This window comes from Budorcas taxicolor, chromosome 22, assembly GCF_023091745.1.
Source record: "Budorcas taxicolor isolate Tak-1 chromosome 22, Takin1.1, whole genome shotgun sequence".
NCBI lineage: Eukaryota > Metazoa > Chordata > Mammalia > Artiodactyla > Bovidae > Budorcas > Budorcas taxicolor.
In genome coordinates, this window is record NC_068931.1 from 40,189,602 (window position 1) to 40,215,346 (window position 25,745).

The window sequence follows — 25,745 nt, forward strand, 5'->3', positions numbered from 1 at the left end:
GCAGGTGGCCGGACCTCTTCTGGCTGCAGACTTCCGGCCCCTCCCCAGTGTGTGGCTCCCCTAGGGCTCAGAGGAGGCAGGGCTGTGACCCCCTCTCCTGAACCCCTTTAGGCTGCTGGGTTACAGAGCATGTGAGTATGTGCTAATTCTCACAAGCCCTTTGAATCTGTATGAAATGTCACGCTCTTTTTCACTGCATGTAAATACACCTGGACCAGGTACAGTAAGTCTACCTGGTTCATCAGCAGGTCTCAAAGTACCAGACTAAGTTTAATTGACTAACTCATTACAAGCAAAAAGAAATGTATTCTAAAAGGCATTTAAAATGTTAGTGGAAGTGTTAGTTGCTCAGTTGTGTCTAACTCTTTGAGACCCCATGGACTGAAGCCCACCAGGCTCCTCTGCCCATAGGATTCTTCAGGCAAGAATACTGGAATGAGTGGCCATTGCCTTCTCAGGATCTTCCTGACCCAGGTATCGAATCCAGTTCTTCCGCCTTGAAGGCAATTTTAGCTGGCTTTCAATGCGAAGTTTTCTACTCTCTCCATTTAATTGAAGTATTTAATTGTATGTTTAAAGAGTGTGTTTGGAGGGGGGAAGGTTTATCCATAGAAAACTGAAAAATTTAGTGATAAAAGTCATAGGAAGTTAAGGATTCTTAAAAGATTAAATGCAACAAAATACATAGTGAATTTTAAGAAATTTAAATTGAAGTAAAAATCTGCTTTATACTAAGGAAGAAAATACAGAACTCTGAATAATTTCTTGGGAGCATTTTGTAATTTTCATGCTTTCAAGCAATCCATCCAAACAAATTTATCTTTTCCATAACCTAAAAAAATGGATGGATTACCCACAATGCCCCCAAGATATAACCATGCACATAATAACCATATTATTCTTATTCAGTTTTCTGCCATACATTTGATGTCCTTCAGCAGACACAAAAGATTTAAATGAAAATCTCTAAACTGCTTCAGTGTGTTTTCAGTGTATGGAATTCAAACCTGTTGAATGTGATTTCTCAACATTCATGTCATTCTCTACAAATCCTAAAACTCAAACTATGGAACCAGGACCTGGTGGTCTAATGGACTCTCATCTCCTGTGAAGGCTTCCAGAATGGGCAGAGGGGGGCAGGGCAGAGCTCCTGAGTGCCCAGGCCAGGGAGGGCCTGATGGGGAGCAGTCCCAGGGAAATCAGATGCAGGAATGAATGACAGGAAACCCCCCAGGCCATGGGGAAGTTCCAGCTCTCTGCTCCTTGTCTGTACAGGCAAAACACTTGACGCTCCTGTCCATGTCCCTACAGTGGCTGGCCTCAGCCTGGCCCAGACCACTCAGCTCAGTAGACACTTCAGACGAATGACATTCAGAAGAGGCATCAAACTCCTTCCAGGGCCTTCAAGGTACGGCCACACCTGCCACTCCACCTCCCGGCTCCTGGCCCTCACCTCTCCACTCCAGTGCCTTCACCTCCCTGTGGTTCCACCACACACCTGCAGGCTGGGCTTCTTCCCAGAAGCCGCCTGGCTGTCTGTCCTGTGCATCGGGGAAGCACACTGACTGAAACTGCCCACCCTGGCCGGCCACCATAGTAACCATTTGCATGAGCTGTTTTACAACAGGAGGTCCTGGTAAGGAACATGGAACTAATGAGCCACCACCAACCAGAAGAGTTCAGGAAAGGTCAAAAGGAGACACCACATGTCCAACCACCTCCCAGAATCCTTCTCTCTGGCATCCATCTTGGGTGAACAAGGCATGCATCACCAGGAAGGACCCTGAGTCAGAATGACTGGCTAAAGACAACCCAGAAACTAATCTCATTACCATAAAACCCAAGACTGCGAGCCACGTGACAGAGCTGTTCTCCTGGCTTCCCTTACCCTACTGCTCTCCACCCGGGTGCCCCTTCCCAATAAAATCTCTTGCTTCGTCAGCACATGTGCCTCCTTGGACAGTTCATTTCCAACAATTCTTATTAGACAAGAGCCCAGTTTCGGGCCCTGGAAGGGGTCCTCCTTCCTGCAACACATCTGTCCAGGCATCTGTCTTCAGCACGCTTACTGCAAGGGCAGCCTTGTGCCTCTCTCAGCCTCCACCCCTGCCGCTGCTCAACATGCATCCTTTTCTGCTTATCCTCTCCTCCCCTCTGGAACGAAAGCCCCATGAGGACAGAGAGGATTTATTTTATTCAAAGCTCTATCCCCAGGGTCTGCACACACTAAGGGCTTGATAAATTGATGAGCCTGGGGCCTGTTACAGACTCATGAGATCCAGTAATCTCAGGGGACCCTGCCACCAGCCTTGAGGGTGGATCCCAGAGGACACCCCAAGCTGCTTCCTGAGAATAAAATGACTATATGGTGACTTCAGACATTGCCACGGTCATCCAGAGTCTAAGACCCAAGCAGGAGACCTTATATTAATACAGAAGTGTGTTGGTCAAGGAAACGGGCTCACCAGCATCGCAACCTGTGAACCGTCCCCTCACTAGCCCTCAGCAGGTAAGAAACGTTTCAGCCACATCTGCCAGACCTAGTTCCTCTTGCCTAAAGAGGTGTGGTGTTGGAGAAGACTCTTGAGAGTCCTTTGGACAGCAGGGAGATCCAACCAGTCCATCCTAAAGGAAATCAACCCTCAGTATTCACTGGAAGGATTGATGCTGACGCTGAAATACTTTGGCCACCTGACACGAAGAACTGACTCATTTGAAAAGACCCTGATGCTGGGAAAGATTGAAGGCAGGAGGAGAAGGGGATACAGAGGATGAGATGTTTGGATGGCATCACTGACGCAATGGACGTGAGTCTGAGTAAACTCCAGGAGTTGGTGATAGCCAGGGAGGCCTGGCATGCTGTGGTCCATGGGGTCGTAAAGAGTTGAACACGACTGAGCGACTCAACTGAACTGAACTGAACTGAAAGAGGAGACTAAGACAAGATTTTTAACTCCCGTCCAAAGAAAATAGTGAAGGACTTGCCTGGTGGTCTAGTGGTTAAAGGTCCACCTGCCAATGCAGGGGACATGGGTTTGATCCCTGGTCTGAGAAAATCCCACGTGCCCTGCACCACAACTACTGAGTCTGAGCTCTACAGCCCCTGAGCCACAACTACTGAGCTCACGTGCCCTACAGCCTGTGCTCTGCAATGAGAGAAGCCACTGTGATTGTTACAGCAAACGCTCCAGGAAACAAACTCAGAAGGACAGCGTGGATAGTGGAGTGCAGTTTATTACACCGGAGGATCCGAGGCAGACTTTCCTCTTTAGCCAGGGACCCCGACCAACTTTTGTGAAAACCTTATATACCTTAAGTGTACTGCTCAAGCCCACACCTCCAAATTCCTTAAACCTACCCTGGAAAGTGTTAAAGGGAGACACAATCAGGTTACAGCCATGTTTTATAATCAGAAGGGTCAGCTGGTTATACATTGTAGATTACACCAATGGGTGCCATAAAGATTATAAAGGTGATTGACTACATAGGGGATTATTACATTCTCTCTGGCCATGGGACATATTGGTATGGAATTGTGTTTATCAGTCCAGGAGGCCAGTTTGGCCGTAGGTATGTTATCCCCATGGCTACCAGGCACATAGTCCAAAATTCACTGAAAGTTCAAGATGGAGTTTCCTTCTTTTTCAAGATGGAGTCAGCTCGACCTATTCCTTTCCTCCATCATGATGAGAAGCCCACACATTTCAACCAGAGAGCAGCCCCCACTCGCCACAACTAGAGAAAGCCCGCAAGCAGCAACAAAGGTCCAATGCATCCAAAATTTAAAAAATAAGTATTTTTAAAAATAACGAAATTTTTCCCTTTTGGAGTTCCCTGCCTGCTGTGATTTCTGCTTGAAACAAATGATATACAGTGAATCAAGTTTCCTTACTGTGCAGCATCACTGATTAAGGGAAATGTTTTATTTTAACGTAATTTAAACATTAGTTTCTTCATTCCTTAAAAGGCTTAATAAACTTCATGTAAGATAAAATGTTCTTGTAAGATTTTATTTCTGCAATACCTCAGAATACTTGACCCAAATAATCACTGATGCTTTAAAAGACATTTATTTATTTGTAAGTGGTATCCTTGTAGTCTTATGGCTCTGTGTGGATCAAATTTTCATTTTGAAAATCAATTCACATAGGCTCTCTTATTAGTATTTCATAAACCATTGTTAAAATAAAGCTGGCTGCCTTTCCCTCCTACTTACCCTGAGGGATGTATAAGTCATGTTTGGTTTTTTCACACCACCCCACTGGATGGATGTCAGGGAAGCCAACATTGGTCCAAAAATTGTCATAGCTTAAATAACCATCTAAATGAAGCCTTAGATGGTAACCACACACCTGTAAAACAGAATGTTTACAATCCTCGAGTCATGCATTTGAAGTGTACACAAAATCAACATTTCCATCCACTCTGTAAACACCATCAACATATATGAACCAATCGTTACATCCAAAAGTACTTATGTTAGAGAACAAATTCACAGATGACATCTGGATAAGACTAAATGCTGACAAACTAGACACTATCTTTCAAGCATAAGATTTTTTCTGCAAGAAAATTATCCTTTTACTCAGTCTAGGAATCTGAGATCAATTTACATATCCATTGATCAACAAGTTATTTATTCAATGACATTCAATACCTATCAAATATTCCTTTCAGAAATCCCATCTCCTGCTGCCTGGCTTAGATTCACATTCCAAGACATTGAAGTACCAAGCAAAAACCAACATGGGTGTGATCTTATTTCAACTCTGACATATGCATCCAGCACACTCAAGAAAGAAAATAATAATACAGTCTGGGAAACACATCTCCTATAAATGCTATACAAGTGTAATAACTGTAATCAATCAGCAAATTAAGTAAATAGTGTTTTTGATGTTTGATGTTATTCAAAATACTGAAGTCTTTTATCAATTCACTAAAAAAATATTTAGTAAATATTGTTTTTTATAAGTCATTTACTTTTATCAATGGCTCTTAACCCTATATAATTTTCATAAAATTCATGTATGTATGCAAATGCATAATTCAGAAGCATGGATATTATTCATATACATTTCTCATTAGTGCGGATAAAACTTGAATAACTACATCTCTTACAACAGAAAAAAAGCAACACCGTGGGATTCAGGGATTTCACCAATCTCAGGTGAAAACTATTACCAATTAAATTATGTAAGAGTAACCATTAGTGAGGAGGGACTTACTAGAAAATTATAATCTTCAGAGAAGGAAAAAAAAATCATTAAAAAACATATTTCTCCCATCACTTAATAAAATGAATCCATAATGTATTGGAACTTATTTATAACACAAAGCACCGAAATTCGTCATTCTCTAGAAAATTCTCCTCTGTCATTACAATTAGCCTAACAGTAACATCATCTCTTACCTCAGCTACAGAGAGCACACAAAATAAAGATGGATGTTGGTGATTGATGCCTTCCACTCTTATTCCAGCCTGAAAGCTATTTTCTTGCTCTGGAAAGGGATGGTCCTGTGAAATTTAACAACATAATAACAGTCACTGAAGCAGCTCCACAGTCTGATGTTAAAACACTTAGTATGGCTATGCACACAATCACACAAGCCTGGAAGCTCAGTAACACAGGTATTAAGAAAGAAGGCTGTTCTAACAGATTTTGCCCTCAAAGATGGCATGGTCACTTGTACATGCTTTAAAATATTTCATCTGCCAAAGTCTATGCCCCGTGAACACCCCATTTATTTCATTTGTCCCTTTTCCTTAATGATTTGAAGGAGAGTCTCCTGAGCTCTGGTAACAATCTTTTGTTGAATGTGTTAGTCTTTAGGTCGTGTTCCACTCTTTGAGGCCCCACGGACTATATATAGCCCTCCAGGCTCCTCTGTCTATGAGATTTCCAGGTAGCCATTCCCTTCTCCAAATAGCTGTCAAAAGAAGAGAGGCGAAAAGCAAAGGAGAAAAGGAAAGATATAAGCATCTGAATGCAGAGTTCCAAAGAATAGCAAGAAGAGATAAGAAAGCCTTCTTCAGAGATCAATGCAAAGAAATAGAGGAAAACAATAGAATGGGAAAGACCAGAGATCTCTTCAAGAAAATTAGAGATACCAAGGGAACATTTCATGCAAAGATGGGCTTAATGAAGGACAGAAATGGTCTGGACCTAACAGAAGCAGAAGATATTAAGAAGAGGTGGCAAGAATACACAGAAGAACTGTACAAAAAAGATCTTCATGACCCAGATAATCATGATGATGTGATCACTAATCTAGAGCCAGACATTCTGGAAAGTGAAGTCAAGTGGGCCTTAGAAAGCATCACTACGAACAAAGCTAGTGGAGGTGATGGAATTCCAGTTGAGCTATTTCAAATCCTGAAAGATGATGCTGTGAAAGTGCTGCACTCTATATGCCAGCAAGTTTGGAAAACTCAGCAGTGGCCACAGGACTAGAAAAGGTCAGTTTTCATTCCCATCCTAAAGAAAGGCAATGCCAAAGAATGCTCAAACTATCACACAATTGCACTCATCTCACACTCTAGTAAAGTAATGCTCAAAATTCTCCAAGCCAGGCTTTAGCAATACGTGAACCGTGAACTTCCTGATGTTCACGCTGGTTTTAGAAAAAGCAGAGGAACCAGAGATCAAATTGCCAACATCCGCTGGATCACGGAAAAAGCAAGAGAGTTCCAGAAAAACATCTATTTCTGCTTTATTGACTATGCCAAAGCCTTTCACTGTGTGGATCACAATACATTGTGGAAAATTCTGAAAGAGATGGGAATACCAGACCACCTGCCCTGCCTCTTGAGAAATCTGTATGCAGGTCAGGAAGCAACAGTTAGAACTGGACATGGAACAAAAGACTGGTTCCAAATAGGAAAAGGAGTACGTCAAGGCTGTATATTGTCACCCTGCTTATTTAACTTCTATGCAGAGTATATCATGAGAAACGCTGGGCTGGAAGAAACACAAGCTGGAATCAAAATTGCCGGGAGAAATATCAATCACCTCAGATACGCAGATGACACCACCCTTATGGCAGAAAGTGAAGACGAACTAAAAAGCCTCTTGATGAAAGTGAAAGAGGAGAGTGAAAAAGTTGGCTTAAAGCTCAACATTCAGAAAATGAAGATCATGGCATCTGGTCCCATCACTTCATGGGAAATAGATGGGGAAACAGTAGAAACAGTGTCAGACTTTATTTTGGGTGGCTCCAAAATCACTGCAGATGGTGACTGCAGCCATGAAATTAAAAGACGCTTACTCCTTGCAAGGAAAGTTATGACCAACCTAGATAGTATATTCAAAAGCCGAGACATTACTTTGCCGACTAAGGTCCGTCTAGTTAAGGCTATGGTTTTTCCAGTAGTCATGTATGGATGTGAGAGTTGGACTGTGAAGAAGGCCAAGCGCCGAAGAATTGATGCATTTGAACTGTGGTGTTGGAGAAGACTCTTGAGAGTCCCTTGGACTGCAAGGACATCCAACCAGTTCATTCTGAAGGAAATCGACCCTGGGATTTCTTTGGAAGGAATGATGCTAAAGCTGAAGCTCCAGTACTTTGGCCACCTCATGCGAAGAGTTGACTCATTGGAAAAGACTCTGATGCTGGGAGAGACTGGGGGCTGGAGGAGAAGGGGATGACCCAGGATGAGATGGCTGGATGGCATCACGGACTCGATGGACGTGAGTCTGAGTGAACTCTGGGAGTTGGTGATGGACAGGGAGGCCTGGCGTGCTGCAATTCATGGGGTTGCAATGAGTCGGACACGACTGAGCGACTGAACTCAACTGATTCCCTTCTCCAGGGTATCTTCCTGGCCCAGGGATCAAACTAGGTCTCCTGAATTATAAGTGGATTATTTACCATCTGAGGCACCAGGGATTATAATGGTTATTTATCCCCAGTCTGTGACTTGGCTCTTCATTTTGTATATGATAACTTTGTGGAGAATTTCATTTTAATGTATATATAAATTACGTCCTATAGTGTTGGCACATCTAGCCTATGAAATCCTTTGCAACAGTGAAGTTAAATGAATATTCTCCCAGTGTTATTTTAAACCTTTGTTCTTCCTATTTAAATCTATAATGCCACAGTATAGATTTTTTTCTACAGAGTGTGCTAGAGCTCTATTTTTTCATATGGAAAACAAATTATTAAAAAGAAAACCTTTTTGAATAGTCCATAGTTTCTTTGGTCTGCAAAATTTCCTCTATTATATCATGTTCCTACATGCCTGGGTCTTTTCCTGGCCTGTTAATCCTATTTATTGGCATATTTGCCTACATCACAGTGTCTTCATTGCTTATAATGAGTCTATCTGGAGAGCAATCTGTATCTGATTAAGTTTTCTAATTTAAGAACTTGTTCCCTCTAATTTAATCTAATCATTTCTTTGTCCAAGATGTTTTTCAAATTTTCACATAGACTTCATCATATTTATTTCTGTGTACCTTTTATACTTGTTGCTATTGTAAAAGGGATTTATTTTTACAGAAGACTTTCTCATTCATTTCCGTTCATTATTATTTTCTTCAGTATAGGTCTTGTTTACCATAGCCTTGCTAAATGATTAACAGCTTTTGAGCAGACAGTTTTGAGATGATTCAGCATTATTGGTTTATTCTTAATTGAGAATAAACTTGTAAGTATACAATGGAAATGATGATTAAAATCTAGAACTGCTTTTAAATCATGATTAATGACTTATATGCAGAGTACATCGTGAGAAACGCTGGGCTGGAAGAAGCACAAACTGGAATCAAGATTGCCGGGAGAAATATCAATCACCTCAGATATGCAGATGACACCACCCTTACGGCAGAACGTGAAGACGAACTAAAAAGCCTCTTGATGAAAGTGAAAGAGGAGAGTGAAAAAGTTGGCTTAAAGCTCAACATTCAGAAAACGAAGATCATGGCATCTGGTCCCATCACTTCATGGGGAAACAGTGGAAACAGTGGCAAACTATATTTTGGGGGGCTCCAAAATCACTGCAGACGGTGACTGCAGCCACTAAATTAATAGACACTTACTCCTTGGAAGGAAAGTTATGACCAACCTAGACAGAATATTAAAAAGCAGAGATATTACTTTGCCAACAAAGGTCCATCTAGCCAAGGCTATGGTTTTCCCAGTGGTCATGTATGGATGTGAGAGTTGGACTGTGAAGAAAGCTGAGTGCCGAAGAATTGATGCTTTTGAACTGTGATGTTGGAGAAGACTCTTGAGAGTCCCTTGGACTGCAAGGAGATCCAACCAGTCCATCCTAAAGGAGATCAGTCCTGGGTGTTCATTGGAAGGACTGATGCTGAAGCTGAAACTCCAATACTTCGGCCACCTCATGTGAAGAGTTGACTCATTGGAAAAGACCCTGGTGCTGGGAGGGATTGGGGGCAGGAGGAGAAGGGGACAACAGAGGATGAGATGGCTGGATGGCATCACCGGCTCGATGGACACGAGTTCCGGTAAACTCTGGGAGTTGGTGATGGTAGGGAGGCCTGGCGTGCTGCGATTCATGGCATCGCAAAAAGTCAGATACGACTGAGTGACTGAACTGAACTGAACTGAATGACTATTTAACATACAAATGCCTATTTTTAGGGTAAAATTTACTCAAGAAAAACTTTTTCATTTGGAAATAATGTCAAATTTAAAGAAAGATTCCAAGAATAAAACAGTACAGAGAACAGAATACCCTCTGTCTAGATTTATTGTTAACATTCCACCTCATTTGCTTGCCCCCACTCAAGTGTCTATGTGTACACAGGTATAAATAGGTAGATATAGAAATATGTGTACATATGATTTTTCAATCATTTGGGCACTCTTTACCCCTAAATACTAAAAATTTTCCCTAAGAGCAGTTTATTTTCCCCAAGAATAGGAAGGCTCTCTTAGTAACAATAGCTCAGTTATCAAAACATCTCTAAATTTAAAATTATTCAATACTTTAATCTTCCACTCATGTTCCATTTTTTCAATTTTTCCAACAGTGTACTTCACAGCATTTTCCCCTCCAGAGCAGGATTCAGTTTAAGGTCAGATATTAAATTTAATTGACATGAGCCTTTAGTCTCCCTCAATCTGGAACATTTTCCATAGCCTTTTTCTCTTCTAACATTAACATTTCTAAAGAATATAGTCTTTTCCCTGCCTTATTTTTGAAAACAAAGTTCTCCACTTTGAATTTGTCTGATGTTTCCTTGTGATTAGATTCAGGTTATGAACTTTTTGGCCAGCATTTGACATGACTGAGGTTGTGTCCTTCCCAGGAAATGACAACTGGATCTATATGGTGTTCCTGGGTCCACTGGTGATGATAATTTTGATCACATAATTAATATTTTCCAATTCCTTTACTACAGTTATATACAAAATACATTCGTTCAGTTCAGTCACTCAGTCATGTCCGACTCTTTGCGACCCCATGGACTGCAGCACAACAGGCCTCCCTGTCCATCACCAGCTCCTAGAGTTTACTCCAACTCATGTCCACTGAGTCAGTGATGCCATCCAACCATCTCATACTCTGTCATCCCCTTCTCCTCCCGCCTTCAATCTTTCCCAGAATCAGGGTCTTTTCCAATGAGTCAGTTCTTCGCATCAGGTGGCCAAAGTATTGGAGTTTCAGCTTCAGCATCAGTCCTTCCAATGAATATTCAGGGTTGATTTCCTTTAGGATGGACTGGTTGGATGGACTGCTGTCCAATGGACTCTCAAGAGTCTTCTCCAACACCACGGTTCAAAAGCATCAATTTTTCAGCACTCAGCTTTCTTTATCGTCCAAGTCTCACATCCATACATGACTACTGGAAAAACCATAGCTTTGACTTGATGGACGTTTGTTGACAAAGTAATGTCTTTGCTTTTTAATATGCTGTCTAGGTATACAAAATACATACATACATAAACATTTACATATGTGTGCATGTGTGTATATATATATACAATAAACATTTACATATGTATCTGAAAATGTTAGTTGCTCAGTCATGTCTGACTCTTTGTGACCCCATGGACTGTAGCCTCAGATCATGGATTTCTCCAGGCAAGAATACTGGAGTGGGTTGTCATTTCCTTCTCCAGGGGATCTTACCAACCCAGGGGTCAAACTCGGGTCTCCCACGTTGCAAGCAGATTCTTTACCATCTAAGTCACCAGGGAAGTCCATGTATGTGTGTACACACACACACACACACACATACACAATAAATCGTAGTTCAAAAAGATCCATCTCATTCCCACCCATCCCAAAGGGCTCTTTCTTTTTCTATGTTCATGTTCCTCCTCTAACAAGGTACCATGCTTACTCCTGTAGTAAATCCTACAGTGTATCTACTGCAGCTTCAGAACTCTTTCACCCCCACTCCAGCAATGAATAAACCCACAACAAAGACTTCAGGATCTGTTGTCAATCTTCTCTTCCTGCTCTGCCATCCAAGAATGAGGTACACAGTTAAAAACTCTGTTCATAAACTACTTGGGTTCATTCTTTCTCTCCTCAGCACAGAGAAGACAGAAATGTGGCTGAATTCTGTTTATTTCTATTTTCTTTCAGTTCCTAATGATTTATTTTGACTTTTAATATGCAGAATATCAAATTTCCCAAAGTTGAAGCTCTACAAAAAGGGACTCAAAGAAGTATCTATCCACTCCACATCCTGTCCCCCCCACCATTCTAACCTAACAGGGGACCAATCTCACTCTTTTAAGGTTTATTCTTTCTGGGTTTCTTCTTGTAAAAAATAAGCAGTTACGCTTGTTTTTCTTCCTTGTTGCCCCCTTCCTTCTTATGTAAGAGCACATGATACAGGCTGTTTTGCACTTGGCTTTGTTCCCATCCCAGCATCCCCTGGAAGCCACCTCATGTCAGGTCGTGTCCACTGTCCCCCTTCTCTTTCAAGCTGCACTGTCCTCAACCACAAGTAGCGAACATTGTTTACTCAACCTTCTTCCATACACTTGGGTGCATGCCTTTTATACAAGAATGCGGAACTGTTTTTAAAATCTTTATGAATTGGCTTGTAAGAAAGTCGTGAAAAAGTTTCTTACATTCACAGCTCATTTCACAAGGTTCCAAGGAAAAACTTGAAAGATGATAGAAACCAAAAACAAAATGGCAAGAATGAGTGATTTCTCAGGAATATTTTATTTCTACAAAAATAAATGTCATGTGTGTGTTTAACTCTCCCAGCCTTCTTCTCACTTCTACTCTGTTTCCCAGCAGATTGCACTTAACAAGTTTTGTGTGACTGCCTCCTGTTCGTTGCTTTGAAATTTCTCAGTTAACTTCAAAAGCACCACGTCCATATACATAGATACATATATACATGCATGCAATACGGCTAAGAAAAGCAAACGGGAAGGAGAGACCTGGGGAGAAGATAACAATAAGGCTGGAAGGAAATTTAAGAAGATGCAGAAAATGAGAGGACATTTTTCATGTTTCAACAAAACTGAAAGATGCAAAGTTGGGGATGGAAGGAACCAATATTATATCATATATGAATGATAAATTCAAGGCACTGGCAGTGAAACAGCTGAGAGCTGGGATGATCAACTTCACTCTTGCCAGCATTTCAAAATGCTCTCTCGGCTGAACATTTGGGAGCTTTATGTGATATTGCAAAGAAAACAGCAGTATTCGGAGGGTTTCAAACAAAAAACAAACCGGTCATTTTAAGAATCTGAAAGGCTTACTTCATTCTGTTTAATAGGCTCTAGGTTCATCCACTTGACCTAGAAAGGTAGGCTGGAGGGAGGGGAAGGGGGCTCAAAAGGGAGGTGATACATGTATAATTATGGCTGATTTGTGTTGTACAGCAAAAACCAACACAAAATTGTAAAGCAATTTTCCTCCAATTAAAAAATATTTTAAATTTTTTTAATTAAAAAAAAGAATCCAAAAGGCAGTGTTTACTGAGAAATATCATTGCCTGTCAACAATCTCTTTCCTGTGGGACGGTTTACATGGCAGATAAAAATGTTTTTCCTTTCTAAAAATCTTACATTTTATGAACGTAATTGATAGCTGTGCTTTTAAAATTATATTTTACAATGAAAAAAGGGAACTGGAAACACACGCTTAAAGCAAACAATTAACCAGTTAAATTCAGTCATAAAAAAACCACAGGGTTTGTGGACCTGAAAAAATACTTTTACAGATAAATCAAACTCAAGCCCAGAGAAGTTACGAGAATTTCTCAAGGTCACACCAGGTTAGTGGGCAGAGCACAAGTAGGGACACAAGTCTTCTGAAAACCTGCCAACTGTTTGTTCCACTCCGGGGACAGAAGTGGCAACAAAACGCAAAACAAAAGCCGGCTCGGGGTCATGGAAGGATTCAAGGACATTTCCGAGGAAGCTATGTGCTCCTGGGTACAGAAGGAACGTTGTTTTGTTTTGTCGTTTTCTTTTCTCAGAACAGTTGCAAAATAATGCTTTCTAGTATGAAAGTGACAGATTTTGTCACTAATGCAGAAGAAGGATTATTCAAAGTTTCACACCTAATATCGAAAGTAGGCACAAATGACATACTATTATTCAAAAACAAAATGAGTCAGGGGATTAGAAAACAACAAACAGAAAGAAAACACAATGCCTTGACAAAATCAGATGGGCTGCTGGCAAAATTCGTTAATGAAATGCAATCATTTTCACGGGAGCATGGCAGCAGGTCTTTGCTCCCCAGGTGGACACAGTCACAAGTGTACGGCGGGAACAACTCTTGGACGGTGGGTAGATACATCTGTTTATCACTGAGAACACCACTGCAAGAGCAAAGAGAGGATTCAGAACACAGACTGCAGAAGGAAGGGCGGAGCTCACCAGCACCAGCAGGGCATCAGTGAGATGCCCACCCCTAGAAGGACACCAGTATGCCAAGTGGACAACTTCATCCGAACGTCAGCAGACATTCCATATTAGTTACAGGAGAGAGCTGGCAGCCAACAGTGCTTCCCTGATCATAATTCAGTACAGAAAGAAATGGGAGAAACTGGACGTGAATTGAACCACAGCCACTGAGGCATACATTTTTAGGGAGCTGGAGGAGGGCCGGGCCCTACAGTTTCCCAACCTCCACATGAGGACTGTCGGGGGAAAGAGGTTCCTGAGGATTTTACAAGCAGATGATAAAAACAAAATTCCTTATGACACCAAAGACCAGTGCCACGAGTTCAGTGTCCTTGTTAAATGGTTTATCTCAGCAACACCTTCAAAATCTTAAACCATCTCGACGTGTATCTCCAGGGCTGAAATGTAACAATTGCAAGTATGAAAGGTGAGCTGTCAGGAAGTCTTATGTAGGCAAACTGTGATATAAACAACTTGATCACAGAGAATTTAGCTTTTTGTCAACATGTGACGATTTTCTTTACTCAGTGAGGAAAAAAAATTCAATCATGTTATTGATAAAGAACATTATTGAAATACTGCAAAAGGGAGTGTTGTAGGTGCTGAAGAAGACTCTTGAGAGTCCTTTGGATTACAAGGAGATCAAACCAGTCAATCCTAAAGGAAATCAACCCTAAATATTCATTGGAAGGATTGATGCTGAAGCTGAAGCACCAATAGTTTGGCCACCTGATGTGAAGAGCTGACTCACTGGAAAAGACCCTGATACTGGGAAAGACTGAGAGCGGGAGGAGAAGGGGATGACATAGGATGAGATGGTTGGATGGCATCACCGACGCAATGGACATGAATCTGAGAAAGCTCTGGGAGATGGTGAAGGACAGGGAAGCCTGGCATGCTGCAGTCCACGGGGTCGCACAGTTGGGCACGACTGAGTGACTGAACAACAACAAAGAAGGCAGCATGAAAAACACATGTTCCTGGGACAAATGTGATCAACGAAGTTGCAAATGCATCTGAGTGCCCTCTGAAGTAGAGACTCAACCTGCCAGGCTCTGAGTGTGGTTAAGTGTCAAGACGGCATTTGATGAAACAAAATGAGTCTGGGTTCAGGTAAGCTCTAAATACCCAGAACAACCCACGTGGACCTGAAGAACCATCTTTCGGTATCACAGCCAAAAACCTACCAACAGTTCGGTACAACTTTCTCAATTAAACAGAAATGAAGATGGAAGAACAAGGGTGGTCACTATGGAAGGTCATTCTGAAGGGTTAGAGGTGACACTGAAGACATAATCATTTTAAAATTTTATTTTGTAATTAAAACTCACGATGAGTTTTTGGATGCTGTTAATCAGAGATCTGAGTCTGTGCTACATGACCAATAAATGATCCCCAGGTGCCAAGAGTTTGAAAGCAGTATCATGGAGAACACCAGACCCCATTGATAGGAATTTCCTATCGGATCAATCAGCAAAGTAAGGACGCATGGCATCAGGACCCATGACAATCCATCGGGGGAGGAAAATGGAATTATGTTCCGACCACAACAGCACACATAATCACTTCAGATGGAGAGGAAAGAGACAAAACAACAGAATTCGGTGCAGCTACTAAACAGCAAGGCACAGGTGTGGCTCTGCTGAGGAGCGTGAGGCTGTGATGTACCGATAAACACAGAGCAGGCAGCAGGCGAGTCACACGCCATCTATATGGACACCAGGTCTCCATAACTACATCTAGGCAGATCCAGGGGTACACACAGCACATTACTTTGAGTGGTTCATCCAGAACGAGGAGAAAGCCTTTTAAACTCTTCTTTCTTATTAAAATTTGTAAATGGCACTGTAACTTTTTTAAAGAGATCAATATGCACACACACACAATCAAGTGATAAAGATGCCAGGCAAACAGGCAGGACCCGGGTCACGAGAAGCTTTGTAAGTCTTGCTAAGGACCTTTAGGTTTATCCTTAGTCAATGACATTCTCGCAAAAGCTTTTAGTCACTAGGAAGAAAAAAAAAATTTATTGCATTATATGAAGATCTTGTTAGTGGCGATGTGGAGAGTTAATTTAGAAAGTAGCAAGAATAGAAATAGAAAAGATGGTCGAGGAGGCTTTTAAAGAATTTGCCATGGACCGTGTACAGCATCTAATTCAGCTCACTTACACCTTAACATCCCCAGTACTGGGACCGCTACCATTCCCATGCCATACAGGAGGAAACAGAGGCTCAGAGAGGTTTATAAATCTCTCCAGTTGCACAGCTCATCAGTAAGCACATGGAATTCGAATTCAAACCCTGGTCTCTGCTTATCCGCAAGGTTATATTGTATTCTGGAATGATGGGACAGCCTGAACAACGGGGATGAGACCCTCAACCAACCTAGAACAAGAGCTGAGGGGAGGAGCAAGGGCTACTTCACACTCACCTGGGAGGTAAGATGGGTACCACCCGCTGACTGGCCGGAGGCACAAGATGAGGAAGATAGGGGGTTTAAACTGACACCCAGGTTTCAGGGTGGAGAGACATCTCCATTCTATAAAGCGATCAGTATCTACTGAGACCTCCAAGGACCCGATGAACAGCTCACAAAAACTTTACTTCTGTAGCTGCTTTTCAATTCCACCTTTCTGGCACATCACTACAACTCTCATCTACCACCAGCCCCCACCCCCGCCAGCCCCCAAGCACCCTGCAATGACTCTTTCCTCACCAAAAGATGCCAGCGCACAGTGAAAGGTTACGGAACACCTTCCTTGCTTCTTCAAGAAACTACAATCTCCGCCTGAGCGAAGAGGGGAAATTATCAGGAATATTAGAACCCCTTCTGACTTCCTCTTGTTTTAATCACGGAGAAAACGGAGAACTTGAAAAATACACACATACACGACACACAGCACACACTCAGGTACATAGACACACACACTGTTGTTCTGAACTCTTGTTTAGTGTAGCTGTTCTTAACAGCAGGGGTGGTCCACGATGCCTTTGAGGATTCTGGAAATCTGAATTTTATATAAGATTGTGTGTGCAAATGGATATAAACACTTCTCTAAGGAGATTATCAATAGCTTACATAAGATGTTCAAAGGGGTCTAAGAACTCCCCCGCTACGGCCCCCATCAAAAAACGACCCAGAGCAACATGGCCGTCCTTTACAGCAACCTGCTGTTAATCAGCCCATAGACTACATAACTGATTCAGGAGACTTCACATAAGCAGAGCACGGCCGTTCATCATGGAGACCCAGGCCAGGCAGCATGACTTGCTTCCGACACTGCTTCTTCAAAGTGACGCCTGTTTTTGCCATTTATTTGTTAGACTAATGGAGAAAAATCATCACCTACATAATTAAACATCACTGGCTGCAAAACTGCAGTGAAGATGGCAGTGACGGATGGCGGATTGTGTATTTTTAAACTCTCATTTTAAAGACTACATCCTTGTGATTTCGACCACTTTTCATAAATTAAGTTTGAATCTCAAACTGCTGTCAAGATTATACTGGGAGGCCTCCTACAAATAGAGAACACAGAATGTCTGGTACAACTGAAGTGTACTTCGTAAGTCAGTGAATGGAATTCCTACTGTTTCTTTGTGAATCTCTTCTTCTGTAATCTCAGATGCAGAAATTCTCATTCCCCTGGAGCCCACTGACCTATTCCTAACAAGAAATTTGGTGTGTGAGTGTTGTGAGCATGCGTGTCCAGCGACCCCAACCTAACCACTGACCAAATTATAGTCTCAGAAATGGAAAGAAAGCACAGATCACAGTGGGTGAAATACCGCAGAATTTAAGCAGCTCCAGATGAACAGAGATCTTTATGAACAAAGAAAAAGAAACCCACACAGAACAAAATAAAGAGCTGCACAGAGGAACTTTTTAAAATAACTCGTAAAGTCGGCTGATAACTCTGGCCGTACTGAGTGGATTCTACAAATCCTAACTCCAGTGTCTGAAACAGTAAACCCACATATTTTTCTCTGAATAACAAAACTCTCTCAGGGAAATGAGACAAGGGTATTTCTAATATAAATTTCCTTTAACTGTAGGAGAAGAGCCGTGAAATGGGCCGCCCTTGACTCTAAATGCCACTACTTTCTTCTTTTAATTTTCCTTCCTCTGAACATGACATTGGGCTCCCAGCTGGAACTGCAGATAAGCTGCCTTGACGGGGACTTCGGGGCCCTCCCAAGAACAAAAGAAAGCCTGATCTGTTTGTCTGGGTCCACCGCTTCAGATCCACTGAACTGCTTCCCCAGAACTCTGAGCCCCACTGTTTCAGAGGAGAGGGTGTTAAGAGAAGAGGAGGCTCTGAACCACAGGATCAGAATGCAGCTTCAGTTTCGCCCCAGAACTGAGACCTCTCGGGAACACGAGAAACCAACATGAATGAGAATTTGCTCTGATCTTCAGAGTCCCAGCCAGCAATTGGCTTACATGACTGCACAGTGTCAGGCCACAGTCTGGTTTGCAAACACTTCTTTCCCTTTTGCCCTTGACACGCCTTGTGTTTTAAACCCCAACCAAACAGCTGAGTACAACTTTTTTCAAAATATGTTTTGTATTTTGGTGGAGAGAACTGTTAAACGCCAGTGAAGTTATCATAAAACTGGGGGGCAACACAATACATAGAGATGATTAAAACAGGTAGACAAGCAAACACTTGAGGTGAATTTAAAAAAGCATATGGACAAGGCCATAACGTGACCCTGAGCATATCTGGGTTCATAATATAACAAGGTGTCTCGTTACAGCTTGTAAAGCCATGCGTGGTCATCATAGGGCTCGAGACTAGTATTTAAAATGTTAGCTAAGATGGATCTAGGCTTCTTAGGCGGTGCCAGTGGTAAAGAACCTGCTTGCCAATGCAGGAGACAGCAAGAGAAGCGGGTTTGATCCCTGGGTTGGGAAGATCCCCTAGGGGAAGAAATGGCAACCCACTCCCTAGAATACTCCTAGAATACTTCTAGGTATTCTCGCCTAGAAAATCCCACGGACAGAGGAGCCTGGCGGGCTACAGTCCATGGAGTTGAAGAATCATGAAGACACTATTGAGTGACTGAGCGCTGGAAACAAACTGTGAGTGACTGGAAACAAACTGAAGATTCACCAAGAGAGGACGGATACAGATATGTCGTTTTAACAATAGGTCATAAAGTTACACTGCAGAAGACCGTCGAACGGCAGAGAAAGTCTATGTTAATGACACACCAAGTGCAGAACAAAGGAGTTAAGGAAATAAAATGATTCTTTTTTGGTAAAACAGACAATGGAAATAAAGACTAAAACTGTGCAAAACAAAATCTTAAATGAAGTCATCTTTACATGCTGGGGTTATAAATAATTTCTTCCCAATCTTCTTTGTACTTTAAGTTTCTGCTTTTCTAGATGGATAGCTCTCCTTTGTAATTCAATAAAAAAGATCATTTCTAAATAATAAAAATCTGGCGGTAAAGATCAAAAATTGTTTTAAGTTTATAGTCTATGTTCCAGTAACTCCTCCTCTAGGGTTGATATGATAAGGAAGTGGTAGTAATAGTAATATGGGAGAAAGGTTAAACAAAAGATATTTATATATTACATACACACATATCTATGATTATGAAGCTGTCAAAAACTGTATTTATAAAATATCTTGAGAATTTTCTGAGTTAAGTAAACAAATCAAAGGACACAAAACCGTACATATTCAATGATCCTAAACTTTAAAATAGAATTGATTACATGTATTAAAATGTTCATTTTCAACGTATTTATAAAGCCCCTACTTCAGGCAAGGCACTCTGCATATTTGAGTCCACACACACAAACACACACTCATAGAAAAGTAATTGGAAAGAAACAGCAAAATGTTAATGATGGTTATACATGGGGGGGTGGGACTGACATAAATATTCTTTCCTTGTTACTTTCTAGAGTTTTAAAATTGTCAACAAGCATTATTATAACCACATACACACATACACTGCACAAACACACATTCATATACACACGCCCTTGGAGAAGACTGGTCAAAAAGTGCTATATGAACATTAGTTTTGTCATTTATCTTGCAGTAAAATGTTCCTGGGGAAGGTGCAGATGGTAAAAGGTCAGAGCTGCAAGCATGTTGGTGGCGACAGGTGATAAAGTACACCTCCAAGTCAATCATTCAAATATCTCAAGACAATAAAGCAACTTGATGGAGTAACAAAAGCCAAACTCAACCCAGCTGGGAGGAAGAATTCTTGTGGACTTTTAACCACTTAAAAACATACGGGGACTTCCCTGGTGGTCCAGTGGTTAAGAATCTGCCCTGCAATGCAGCGGAAGTCAGTTTGATCTCTGGTTGGAGAACTAAGATGTCACGTACTAAGGAGCAACTAAGCCCTCGCACCTGTGCTCTGATGACCTCAAGCTCTGAGGCCCACACGCTGCAACTTGTGAGCCTGCTTGCCACAACTAGAGAGTCTGCGTGCCCCAGCAATAGATCCTACATGACACAATGAAGATCCTGCATGCTGCAACTAAGACCCGACGCAGCCAAACAAATAACTGAACGTCAAACAAAAATGTCCTGAGCACTTCTTAACCTGCCAACAAGTGTGCTGTCTTCTGGAATAAAAATACAGACCCAGTGCCTGGTCTAGTAATTGAAAAAGAAATAAATAATGTGTACTATTTTTTCCTTTGATATTCATATATGCAACTGACAAAAAAGAGTAATCGAAGCTCAGGTTATAAGGAAAAACTCATATCAAATTTTAGTGTAAAATAGACCCACAGAGCATGCACATCATTACTGTTTATCCACCACAACACACTGACCTGTTCTTGCGAAAAAATACACATGCTGAAGTATAAAATTTTTTAAATGCACTTTAAGGAGAAGGGGGTGACAGAGGATGAGACGGTTGGATGGCATCACCAACTCAATGGACATGAGTCTGAGCAAGCTCCAGGAGATGGTGAAGGACAGGGAAGCCTGTAGTGCTGCAGTCCATGGGGTGGCAAAGAGTTGGACATGACTAAGCAACTGAACAACAAAACCATTTAATGAGGCTGAAAGAACTGTCATCAGTAGATTTCCTGCCTTTGTCTGGAGATGGCGGGATGACTTCGTGTGGTTCCCACGAAGGAGCTCGCACGCAGTCTGTTGGCCATCACAGCATCAGAAGCTCTGCTGCCATTTCTACACATGAGACATTTGATTTTGCTAAACACAGAAAGCAATGTGACAAACCCTAAAGATCTTCTGGTAAGATTACTCAACATCCCTGTTTTCACATAAGCATTTTACAACATTACAATTATACGCTTTACCAAAAACATCACAGCAGTGTTGACTCCAAAGCAGATATAAATATCTCGTTTTCTACAACAGTTGCATTCCTAAAATCTTGTGTGTGTGGAGTGATGTCACCCGGATGATGACAGAGGTCATTCCCAGTGGGGAAGAAGATCGGTCCTTGTAAGAACAAGGACTATTCAAGACCAAGAGACACTGAGAGAACCTAGACCGAGGGGAAAGACTGAAGCCAACCCTGCACCTCAGAGACCCAGTGGATGCCCACATGGACACTGTGGCGAGGGGAAGAAGAGGCTATGGGTGACCCCTAGTTGTCATCCAGCTCTGATTTTTTTCAAACCTTAAACTTCTTTCTATATTGTCATAACCTATAATGAAAAAAGAGTGTATATATATATATATATATAACTGAGTCACTTTGCTGTACATCTGAATCATTATAAATCAACTATACTTCAATAAAAAAGAAAAAATTATAACAGTATATTGTTAATTGAAGGTAATTGTACCATGGATGATTTTAAACACTCTCTTCCTCATTTAAAAATGATACATGCTGATTTTAACTGCCTAAAAAAGCACGATTTGTCAACAAATGAAACTATTTATCACACTTGCTTTGGGAACTAAATGTACATCACAATTTAACCATATGTTATAGAAACAAAAGTAGGTAAAAATTGCTTCCCAAAGTAAATCATATAAAAATTAAAAATAAATTGACATGTTTTATTGATTTGGGAGTTCTAAAAATTCTCTCTTTAGCATGACCCCATTTTAACTTGTAAAATATCTTTTTAGGAATCCCGCTATTGGAAACCCCAAAAGTACAGATATTCTGTCTGCCCCACACTCTGGCCACTCAGCATCACATTCATCCCCATTCCCTAGAGAATACAGACTGAAGAACCACTGACAGATGAATTCTACCTGACAGTTAAGAATCCTAGTTCTAGGAAACTGCACAATGTTTATTAATGATGTTCTAATCTAAAATTATACATGGCAGGGAGTGAAGAGTGAATAAGCTGTCATTATTAAGGACAGAACCACGTAAATCCTATGACTCGTGTTCCCGAGAAACACCTCTCCAATTCCATTAACCATAAACACAACCTTTCACACCAGCATCTCAACTTCATTTCGAACATTATGTTGCATCCAGCCCCATCAGACAGCATCTTAGAATATGTGAGAAAAACAACTGTCGATAGCAACCAACCAATTTTATCACACATGGATATAAATAATGCCTCCCTTTGTGGGAACCACTGGAAATAATATATTTTTCCCAGTGTTAACAACTTATTGCTGTTGGGAAATAAACCCAGAATTAGATGCTCCCTGAATATAATTGCACTTCCCAAACCTTCACCTTCTAATAGCTCCACAGTGTCGCTATAGCAAAGACTTCTGCCTGCTCTGCTGAGAGCATTTTTCATTTGCACATTTAGGCTGCGTCTCATTCCAATACAACTGAATTCAAAACCAGTTGCTGCTCATTTCCCTGAATGGCGCAGGCGCTGAGAGTCAGGACACAGCGTGCTGGGGATGCCTGGGCACTTGACTTGTGCTCACGTTGCACCAGCTCTACTGGGGGAGACACACGTGCAGACACACAAGCGTCACCCTCACCCGGCATATGGAGGTGCTCAACGTTTTGGTGAATAAACAGGCAAACTAATGGGCACCAATTAAGAAACCCAAACAACGCATCTGCGAACAAAGCGAAGGAGTGCTTCTGAAGAGAGGCGGCTGCCTGGAGACCACGGCCTTCCCAGAAAACCAGAATTCAACAGGCAGTCCAGGTGGGAGCAGCAGGAACAAAAGGAGAGAGGGGAGAGCTAAAAACCTCTGCCAAGGGTCGTCTGGGACATCATCCCGGAGCCTGCGGGGCCACAGAGCAGAAGCTGGGGTCGCTGAACAGGAAAGGGGAGACAGCAAAATAATGTAACTTAGTATCTGAACAAATGAAAATACATACCACAAAAATGTCAGTTCCCCCCCAAGTTAATGGTGAATTCACTTCCAAATTAGAATCTCAACTGGTTTTAATTTAAATTGGGTAAACTTAGTTTGAACTGAAATCCCAGACATTCTGGTGGTACACTAATTAGATTCTCCTGGGTTTCCTAGGTATAAAATCACATCATCTGTGTGTGTGTATATATATATATATATATAGAGAGAGAGAGAGAGAGAGAGAAAGCTCTATCTCTTTCCAAAGTTTATATCACTCATTAAATTCTGTTTTTTTATTTCATTCACTAAAACCTCCAAAACAATACTGAATAGCAATGATGACAGTGAGCATTTCGATTTCTTGATTTTAATTTAAATATTTTGATGTTTAGCTATTTGGTATATTCAGTATTATATTTTGGTAAATAATTTTTATTATATTCTTTTACATACCAATTTTTGCAAGGAATGGTGGCTAAATTTTATCAAAAACCTTTTCAGTGTTAAAAATCATTATATGGCTTTTCCTTTTTAATCTGCTGATGTAACAATTATGTTGGCAGATTTTATAATACTGAACTGTGTTGCACTGCTTAATTTTACATTACTGCATGCTATATCCTCCTTGGTAATAAGATACCATTTTTCTAATATGCTGCTGGATTACATTTGGCAATATTTATTTAGAATTTCATATCTGTATGTGACATGTATTTGTCACCTACAGTTTTGGCTTTGTGCTATGTTCCTCAGATTTCATATGCTGGTTTCATAAAAATTTTTCATCTTTTTACATGACTTGAAAGAGTCTGAATATCATTAGAATTACTTATTCTTTTAAAGTTGAAGAATAGTTCAGCTGTGATCCTGGCTGGATCTTGTCTTCCAGTCTCTTTTACTGTTTGACCTATTCAAATATTCAACTTTTCCTGGATGCATTTTGATAATCATTATTTTGCTAGGAAATCATCCAGTTACTCCAGAGTTTCAAACGTGTTGCTATAGAAAAGTCTGTATTATTCCTTTGCTTTTGTTTAAAAAATAGAAAAAAACCTTTTCCCTTTTTCTTTTCTTTTTTATTATTTATTTTTCTTATTAATCTTTTCTTTTCTTGTTTATTATTAATTATTATTAACTATTAATTAAGGTTAAGATGCATATGGGTATTACTTAGCTATTAAAAGGAATGCATTTGAATCAGTTCTAATGAGGTGGATGAAACTGGAGGCTATTATATAGAGTGAAGTAAGTCAGAAAGAAAAACATCAATACAGTATATTAATGCATATATATGGAATTTAGAAAGATGGTAACGATGACCCTATATGCAAGACAGCAAAAGAGACACAGATGTAAAGAACAGACTTTTGGACTCTGTGGGAGAAGGCAAGATTGGGATGATTTGAGAGAATGGCATTGAAATATGTATATTACCATACGTGAAATAGATCGTAAGTCCAGGTTCAATGCATGAGACAGGGCACTTAGGGCCGGAGCACTGGGATGACCCTGAGGGATGGGATGGGGAGGGAGGGTTCAGGATGGGGGACACATGTACACCCATGGCTGATTCATGTCAATGTATGGCAAAAACCACTACAATATTGTAATTAGCCTCCAATTAAAATAAATAATTTTTTTAAAAATCCTTAATTCAGGAAAGACAGACATTGATTCTCGTATCAGATGTTTAAGGCCAGCCACTAGATATACTGCAATTCTCTTTGAAAGTGAAAGTGTTCGTTGCTCAGTCCTGTCCAGCTGATTGCGACCGCATGGGCTGTAGCCTGCCAGGGTCCTCTGTCCACGGAATTGTTCAAGCAAGAATACTGAGTGGGTTGCCATGCCCTCCTCTTTGAAGAGCTCAAATTGTGCCCATCTCTAGAATGACATCTTGGGTCATCGTGTTTCACCCCCTAAATATACAAACTCTTTAATATATATTTTTGCTAACTACTAAAATTATTAAAAATTGGATTATTTAAAATTAAAAAAAGATGCCTATGGGCTTCCCTCGTGGCTCAATGATAAAGAATATGCCTGCAATGCAGGAGACCTGGGTTCAATCCCTGGGTGGGGAAGATCCCCTGGAGGAGGGCTTAGCAACCCACTCCAGTATTCTTTCCTGGAGAATCCCATGGATAGAGCAGCCTAGTGGCTACAGTCCATGGGATCGCAAAGAGTCGGACACAACTGAAGTGACTTGGCACACATGGCACACAGTTAAGAGAATGGGTTAACTGGTGACTTTCTCGTACATAAAAAGAGATCAACAAGAAAGAGAAAAGAAGACTGGGGAGACTGTGAGTGGAAATCGTGAAAGATAACCAGGAACAGTTTACCTGCATCCAGCCTGGAGCTGAGATATGGACCTGCAGAGGCAGAAACAACCGGGGTACCATCCAGATAACAGAAGTCATCAAGAGAAAAAGTGAAAAAGGAGAAGAGAATCCGAGCTGAAACACAGGGACTTCTCCACACTGGCGTGGAAGGTAGAGAGTAAAAATCTGATTAGAAGACAAAGCACCGAGACATAAAGTCCAAAAAGATATCAGGATACGAGGAAGGAGCAAGTGATGAAGGAGGAGGAGAGGGGAAAGAAGGGGAGGAAGACGAAGAG